This window comes from Tachyglossus aculeatus, chromosome 23 (genome assembly GCF_015852505.1).
Source record: "Tachyglossus aculeatus isolate mTacAcu1 chromosome 23, mTacAcu1.pri, whole genome shotgun sequence".
Taxonomy (NCBI): domain Eukaryota; kingdom Metazoa; phylum Chordata; class Mammalia; order Monotremata; family Tachyglossidae; genus Tachyglossus; species Tachyglossus aculeatus.
In genome coordinates, this window is record NC_052088.1 from 28148036 (window position 1) to 28156956 (window position 8921).

Sequence of the window (8921 nt, forward strand, 5' to 3'; positions counted from 1 at the left end):
CCACGCTGCTTCACTATTGTCTTATGCTGTCGAGTCGTGTCCAACCCATAGTGATGCCATGGACACATCTCTTCCAGAATGTCCCACCCCTATCTGCAATCGTCCTGGTAGTGTAGCCATAGAATTTTCTTGGTAAAAATACAGAAGTGGTTTACCATTCCTTCCTTCCGCACAGTAAGCCTGAGTCTCCGCCCTCGACTCTCTCCCATGCTGTTGCTGCCCAGCACAGGTGAGTTTTGACTTGTAGCAGATTGCCTTCCACTCGCTAGCCAACTGGCCAAGCTAGGAATGGAATGGGTGAGCCTCTGCTTGACTCTCCCTCCCGTAGTTGAGACTGGTAGAGGACTGGAAACTCTCCAGGTGTGACCCTCAGAGGTGATAGGTGAGTTTAGCAGGTGGTGGTGGCAGTTGCCGTCGAGGTCTCCGAGATCTTCAGTTCTGTGAGCACAAATTGCACCCATCCTCTACCCATCTCCCCACCAGCCAACTCATGGTGCCCGCCACGGAGCCCTGCTCTGCACATAGTAAGCGCTTAACAAATGCCATCATTATTGTTATTATATTGTTACATCGTACTCTCCTGCGCCTTTGTGCAGTACCCGATAAATACAATTGAATGATTGCTCTGCATACAGTAAACGTTAACCTGTATATATGTATATGTTTGTGCGTATTTATTACTCTATTTTATTTTATTATTTTATATGTTGCCAACTTGTACTTCCCAAGCGCTTAGTACAGTGCTCTGCACACAGGAAGCGCTCAGTAAATACGATTGAATGAATGAATGAATTTGTACATGTTCATTCTATTTATTTTATTTTGTTAATATGTTTTGTTTTGTCGTCTGTCTCCCCCTTCTAGACTGTGAGCCTACTGTTGGGTAGGGACCATCTCTATATGTTGCCAACTTGTACTTCCCAAGCACTTAGTACAGTGCTCTGCACACAGTAAGCGCTCAATAAATATGATTGATTGATTGGGAGACTGGGTCAAGGAGTATGGATGGTGTAGCACGAACCATCACCACATCTGCACAAACAACTCGGGTGTACATCCTGCTGATAATGGGACATATCTTTCCCCTCCTCACCACTGAGGTTTGAGCAATGCCCACCCAAATTCATTCATTCAATCGTATTTATTGAGCGCTTACTTTGTGCAGAGCAATGGACTAAGCGCTTGGGAAGTACAAGTCGGCAACATATAGAGACGGTCCCTACCCAACAGCGGGCTCACAGTCGAGCTCACACCACCCCCAAATGACAAGGGCCCAGAGAAGACTTGGAAGTATGCAACTAATTCAGACCATCCATTGTTGGAGATTTCACCACTTGCCTCACATGACTTTACCGATCCCGTCTCCATTAGATGACCGGATCCAGGCGTGCCTCTCTCCTGGGCGTTGGTGATACAACCACGTCCCAAGCAGGTTTCCGGGAAAGTCTGATGGATGGACTTTTGGGGAAGGAGAGGGAACCTAGAACTCTCCTAATCTTCAGCCAGTGCCGGCAGAGACACAACCCCATTTAAAGGCTTTTAGAGGGGGGCAGTGCGGGCAGTTGGTCAGTCAGTCATTGTATTTATCGAACGCTTACTGTGTGCAGAGCACTGTACAAAGCTCTTGGGAGAGGACAATAGAACAATACAACAGATATATTCCCTGCCCACAATGAGCTTACAGTCTAGAGAATGAGCTTGAGCGGTCAATCAGTCAGCCAAGCAGATTTGTTGAGTGCTTACTGGGCAGAGCATTGTACTAAGTGCTTGGGAGAGGACAATACAGCAATATAACAGACACATCCCGCCTCCACGACTTGCCAGTTGTGTGACTTAGGGCAAGTCACTTAATTTCTTGGTGCCGCAGATACCTCATCTGTAAAATGGGGATTAATAATAATAATAATAATAATAATAATAATGGCATTTATTAAGTGCTTACTATGTGCAAAGCACGGTTCTAAGCGCTGGGTTAAGACTGTGAGCCCCACGTGGGGACCACCTGATAACCTTGTATCTACCCCAGCTCTTAGAACAGTGCTTGGCAAATAGTAAGCTCTTAACATATGCTATTATTATTATTATTATTATTATTATTCCCTGCCCACAATTTCAGTCCACAGCTTTCAGCTTTCAGCTTTCAGTTCAAAGGGGGGCATAACCCAGGCTGTTTGCCCAATGGGCACGGTGGCATAGGGCGGGGTGTGGGTGAATGAGGTTCGTGTCAGTGTGGACATGGGTTTTGTTTAAGGCATGATTTCCCTGAGGGAGGGAAATCGTGTGGGGAGGCCGTGGTCGTTGTGGTTTTATGATTTGCCCGTCCTGTGTCCATTCATGCACCACCTGACTCACCCCAGTGAATCCACAGTGACTGGTCCCACAGTGACTGTTCCCAGAAGCTCTGTGGCAACAGCACTCTGTGGGCGAGGTGGTGGGCCCACAGACACCCTTCCTCTGCCAGGGGAGCTCACTAGCCACTTTGGCAAGCATGGCCTCCCTCTGCCTGGGTCAGGGGCTTGGGGTCGGGCTCCTCCCTGTGAGCCCGGCATCTGGTTTAGTCTGGATCCCTGCCCTCCCTCTATGGCCAGGCCTGCTCTCGAGTTGGGAATGGTGAAGGGAAGAAAAGAACAGAGGGAAAAAAAGGAAAGCAGCATGGCCTAGTGGATAGAGATCTGGCAGTCAGAGGACCTGAGTTCTAATCCCAGTTCCGCCACTTGTCTGCTGCGTGACCTTGGGGAAGTCACTTCACTTCTCTGGGCCTCGCTGACCTCATCTATAAAATGGGAATTAAGACTGTGAGCCCCGTATGGGACATAGATTGTGTCCTGCCTGATTATCTTGCATCTACCCCAGTGCATGGTACAGTGCCTGGTTCAGAGCAAGCCCCCTTTTAGGATCGCACTTGGAGAGTTTCCAGGAATCTACTAGTCTTGGCTATGGGAGGCAGAGGCAAGCAGAGGCAAACATATCTACTCTATTTATTTTATTTTGTTAGTATGTTTGGTTTTGTTCTCTGTCTCTCCCTTTTAGACAGTGAGCCCACTGTTGGGTAGGGACTGTCTCTATATGTTGCCAACTTGTACTTCCCAAGTGCTTAGTACAGTGCGCTGCACACAGTAAGTGCTCAATAAATACGATTGATGATGATGATGATACCCATTCCATTCCTATGGCTAGGGAGTGGAAGGCAATCTGCTCCAAGTCAAAATTCACCTGTGCTGGGCAGCAGCAGCTTGGAAGAGGGTCGAGGGCAGAGACTTGAGTTTACTGCATAGAAGAAAGCAATAGTAAACTGCTTCCATATTTTTCCCATGAAAACTGTGTGGATCCACTACCAGAATGATTTCAGATGGAGGTGGGGGGTTCTGGGATAGATGCATCCATGGAGTCCCTATGGATCAGAGGCGACTCAACAGCATAAGACAACAAGACGGAGTAAGCGCTTAACAAATATCATAAAAAAAAGTAGACCCTGTTTTCTTCTCAGTGCCCACAGGGTCTGGGGGTTTCGAAATTTGACTCACTAACAAAAGGGGGTTGGGGAAATGTGTAGCACTTGTGAATATTTGTGTCAGTGGAAAGAGCATGGGCTTGGGGAGTCAGAGGTCATGGGTTCTAATCCCGGCTCCGCCACTTGTCAGCTGTGTGACTTTGGACAAGTCATTTAACTTCTCTGTGCCTCAGTTTCCTCATCTGTAAAATGGGGATTAAGACTGTGAGCCCCACGTGGGATAATCTTGATTACCTTGTATCCTCCCAGTGCTTAGAACAGTGCTTGGCACACAGTAAGCACTTAAATACAAATATTATTATTATGATTACATATTCATTATTTTATTATTCTATTAATTTTATTATTGATGTGTGCATATCTATAATTCTATTTATTTATATTGATGGTACTGATGCCTGTCTATTTGTTTTGTTTTGTTGTCTGTCTCCCCACTTCTAGACCGTGAGCCCATTATTGGGTAGGGATTATCTCTGTTGCTGATTTGTACTTTCCAAGCACTTAGTACAGTGCTCTGCACACAGGAAGCACTCAATAAATGCAATTGAATGAATGAATGAATGAATGGTGGGGTTCAAGAGAGTCAGGTAGAGAGAGCTAGAGATAATTCATCAGCTTCAGCAGAGCCACAACAGATGATGATGATGTTGATGATGGTATTCATTTAGTGCTCACTATGTGCCAAACACCGTTCTAAGCACTCGGGTAGATACAAGGTGATCAGGTTGTCCCACATGGAGCTCACGGTCTTAATCCCCATTTTACAGATGAGTACACTGAGGCCCAGAGAAGTAAAGTGATTTGCCCAAGGTCACACAGCGATTAGAACCCCGCCCTCTGACTCACCAGGCCGGGCTCTTTCCACTAAGCCACACTGCTTCTCCATCACCGTCATTTAATAATAATAATAATGGCATTTGTTTAGCGCTTACTGTGTGCAGAGCACTGTTCTAAGTGCTGGGGGGGATACAAGGTGATCAAGTTGTCCCACGGGGGGCTCACAGTCTTAATCCCCATTTTACAGATGAGGTAACTGAGGCCCAGAGAAGTGAAGTGACTTTCCCAAAGTCACACAGCTGACAACTGGCGGAGCTGGGATTTGAACCCATGACCTCTGACCCTAAAGCACGGGCTCTTTCCACTAGCCACGCTGCTTCATTCCTCAGGGGAAGACTCTCCCAGCTCAGCCTCCCGCATTAGATCTGGAGCACCCCAACAGCAGCCTCCAGATCTTCCTTTTGGTGTGTGCTTCCACAGGAGAAAGCAGCAGCATCTTGGCGCAATCATCATCAACAGCATTAGCAGCTGTTTAACATTTAAGAAGCAGCGTGGATCAGTGGAAAGAGTACGGGCTTTGGAGTCAGAGGTCATGGGTTCAAATCCCGACTCTGCCCATTGTCAGCTGTGTGACTTTGGGCAAGTCACCTAACTTCTCCGTGCCTCAGTTTCCTCATCTGTAAAATGGGGATGAAGACTGTGAGCCCCAAGTGGGACAACCTGATCACCTTATATCCTCCCAGTGCCTAGAACAGTGCTTTGCACATAGTAAGTGCTTAACAAATACCATCATCATCATCACCATCATTTAAACATTTAACAGCTGTGAGAGTGAGGAATTGGCACGGGTCAATTAAGCAATCAAGTACACTGTTCAGCACAAAGTGCTCAATAGATACAATTGAATTAAGTAATAATAATAAATGGTACTTGTTAAGCACATACTATGTGCCAAGTACTGTTCTAAGCACTGGGGCAGATACAAGGAAATCAGGTTGTCCCAGGTGGGACTCACAGTCTCAATCCCCATTTTACAGATGAGGTAACTGAGGCACAGAGAAGTTAAGTAACTTGCCCAGAGTCACACAGCTAAGTGGCAGAGCCAGAATTAGAACCTATGACCTCTGACTCCCAAGCCCGTCCTCTTTCCACTGAGCCAAGCTGCTTCTCTAGTCGCTCCATAGTATTTATTGAGCACTTATGCCATGCAGAGGACTTGGGAGGGTACAAGAGAGTCAGTAGACATGCTCCCTGTCCTCAAAGAGTTTACAGTCTGTTCAGAAGACAGACTCCCAAAATAAATTACAGGTAGGGGAAGCTAGAGAGTTTCAACATACTTATATGTGGGGCCTGGGGGAGGACCCAGATACTTAGGGGAAGTGCTAGGGTGGCAGTTGGAGGTGAAATAAGGTGTGGAGCTGAGCAATTAATCATGGGAGGCCTCCTGGAGGAGATGGGATTTTTAGAAGGGGGACAGAGTGAGCAATGGTTAGCCAGATGTGAAGATGAAGGAGTAGTGGGGTGCAGCAAATGTTGAGAGGACAGGTGCGGGCAGGGGTGACGTTCGATTTCCAGGAGATTTCCTTCTACAGCCCAGCCCGCATCCTCCAGTCCTCCGCCGCTAATCTCCTCACTGTACCTCGCTCTCGCCTGTCCCGCCATCGACCCCCGGCCCACGTCATCCCCCGGGCCTTGAATGCCCTCCCTCTGCCCATCCGCCAAGCTAGCTCTCTTCCTCCCTTCAAGGCCCTACTGAGAGCTCACCTCCTCCAGGAGGCCTTCCCAGACTGAGTCCATTCCTTCCTCTCCCCCTCGTCCCCCTCTCCATCCCCCACATCTTACCTCCTTCCCTTCCCCACAGCACCTGGATATATGTTTATGTTTGTACATATTTATTACTCTATTTATTTATTTATTTATTTTACTTGTACATATCTATTCTATTTATTTTATTTTGTTAGTATGTTTGGTTTTGTTCTCTGTCTCCCCCTTTTGACTGTGAGCCCACTGTTGGGTAGGGACTGTCTCTATATGTTGCCAATTTGTACTTCCCAAGCGCTTAGTACAGTGCTCTGCACATAGTAAGCGCTCAATAAATACAATTGATGATGAGGAGGAGGAGAAATGAAACTTGGACCGGGTTGCCCAGATCGTCGTAGCCCAAGGTTGGCCTAGGGTGGGAAGGCCACAGAAAGTCTTTTGTTTTGTTTTGTTTTGTTTCGAGAAGCAGTATTCATTCATTCATTCAGTCGTATTTATTGAGCGCTTACTGTGTGCAGAGCACTGTACTAAGCGCTTGGGAAGTCCAAGTATGATCTAGAGGATAGAGCACGGGCCTGGGGTCAGAGAACCTGGGTTCTAATACTAGCTCCACCATTTGCTTGGGCAAGTCACTTCACTTTTCTGTGCCTTGACTACCTCATCTGTAAAATGGGGAGTAAGACTGTGAAGCCCATGGGTAACATGAACTTTGTCTAACCTGAGGACCTTGTATCTACCCCAGTACTTCGTACAGTGCCTGGAAGACAGTAAGCATTTAACAGATACCATAAAAAAGAAGTCACTGGACTGGGCCCACTTGGGTTTGATACACTTGCTGTGGCACTGCCCGGAAGACAGCTCAGATGCCCATTTTTAGATGAAAAAATGTTGCCAGGGTCTTCAGTTTGGGGCAAAAGGACCCACACCCTCTCATCAAAAATCTGGAGGCAAATGAACAAACCCTCTGAAAAACCCTGAGCATCTAAATTTAAAGAAAGAAGCCAGAGCAGAAACCAAACTCACAAATAGCTCCCAAATTGAGACACCCTGGGACAGCGGGGAAGCCAAAACAAACAGAGGTAACTTCCGCTGGGCCCTAAAAAATCAACATTCTAGGGCTTCCTCAGAGCAGGGGGGTTGGGAAGAGATTTCAAAGGGTTTTCCAGAGTACACACCCTTGGCCTGGCTTTGAGATTCAAATCGGGATTGAAAAATTTGTGCAGCAGTTTCCTGCTCCAGACAAGACTCCGGAAGGCTTTATCCTTGGATTTTATGAGCCATTAACTGGCTTGGGTGTCAGCATCAAGATCAATTTAGAAAGAATATTAACGACCCCCATAGAAAACTCCAGCACCAATTTTGTGTACAGGGATTATGTGTGATTTTGGTCAAAGCCCTTCACTTCTCTTGGCCTCAGTTACCTCATCTGTTAAATGGGGATGAAGATAGCATCATCATCATCATATCTACCAAATCTATTGTACTTTCAAAAGCCCTTAGTACAGTGATCTGCGCACAGTCAGCGTTCAGTAAATACGATTGATTGATTTTTGGTACAGCCTCCTCAGCCTACCATACTGGTTAGAGCACTGAGGTTGCTGCTTTATCTGACTGTCTATATAGGTCGGAGATATCAGCCCTCTAGACTGTAAGCTCACTGTGGGCAGGGAACGTGTTTGCCAACTCTGTTGTCAGAGAAGCAGCATGCAGCAGTGGATAGAGCATGGGCCTGGGAGTAGGAAGGTCATGGGTTCCAATCCTAGCTCCATCACCTTTCTGCTGTGTGACCTTGGGCAAGTCACTTTACTTCTCTGTGCCTCATTTACCTCATCTGTAAAATGGGATTGAGACTGTGAACCCCACATAGGCCAGGGACTGTGTCCAACCTCACTTGCTTGTATCTACTCCAGCACTTAGTATAGTGCCTGGCACATAGAAAGTACTTAACAAATACCATTATTATTATTATTATTATTGGATTGTGCTCTCCCAAGTCCTTAGTATGGTGTTCTGCTCACAGTAAGTATTCAATAAATACCATTGATGATGATGTTGATGATGATATTAAAGACATCCTAACAATGATTGCATGATATTGGTCTCCAGGCAGGTGTTCGCAGGCCGAGAGAAAAATAAGAGTAAGTTGCCGGGAGAAAAATGCATTCGTAACCTCTAGATTAGAAGCTCATTATGCCTTCTAATTCTGTTGTATTGTACTCTCCAAAGCGCTTAGTACAGAGAAGCAGCATGGCTCAGTGGAAAGAGCACGGGATTTGGAGTCAGAGGTCATGGGTTCAAATCCTGGCTCCGCCGATTGTCAGCCGTGTGACTTTGGGCAAGTCACTTCACTTCTCTGTGCCTCAGTAACCTCATCTGTAAAATGGGGATTGAGACTGTGAGCCCCCCGTGGGACAACCTGATCACCTTGTAACCTCCCCAATGCTTAGAACAGTGCTGTGCACATAGTAAGTGCTTAATAAATGCCATTATTATTATTATTATTTTTACAGCGCTCTGCACATAGTAAGTGCCCAACCAACTCCATTGATTGATTGATTAAACACAAGGAGAGTCTGAAAGGTCTTTCTCTACCTGTGATTTGTTTTAATGTCTGTCTCCCCAACTTGATTGCAAGCCCTTCTAGGGCAGGGATTGTATCTACCAACAATATTGTATTGAACTCTACCAGTTGCTTAGTATAGTAAGTGCTCCATAAATACCACTAATAGAGGGATTCAGCATATTCATTCATGCAACCACATTTATTGAGGCCTTGCTGTGTGCAGGGACCTGTCCCAGGCCTCTGGAGAGTACAATAAAAATCAAAGCCACAGCCCCTACCCTCCAGGAGGATACAGTTTAATGCAAGCCC

At 46.4% G+C, this 8921-nt stretch overlaps 1 non-coding gene across 1 annotated transcript; it reads right to left on the bottom strand.

Moving 5' to 3' along the window:
• Positions 1–239: 239 nt before the first annotated feature.
• On the bottom strand, positions 240–378 carry LOC119944844. The gene has a single exon (XR_005455992.1). It is a non-coding gene; the product is annotated as a small nucleolar RNA SNORA7 (small nucleolar RNA).
• Between the last annotated feature and the right edge of the window lie 8543 nt (positions 379–8921).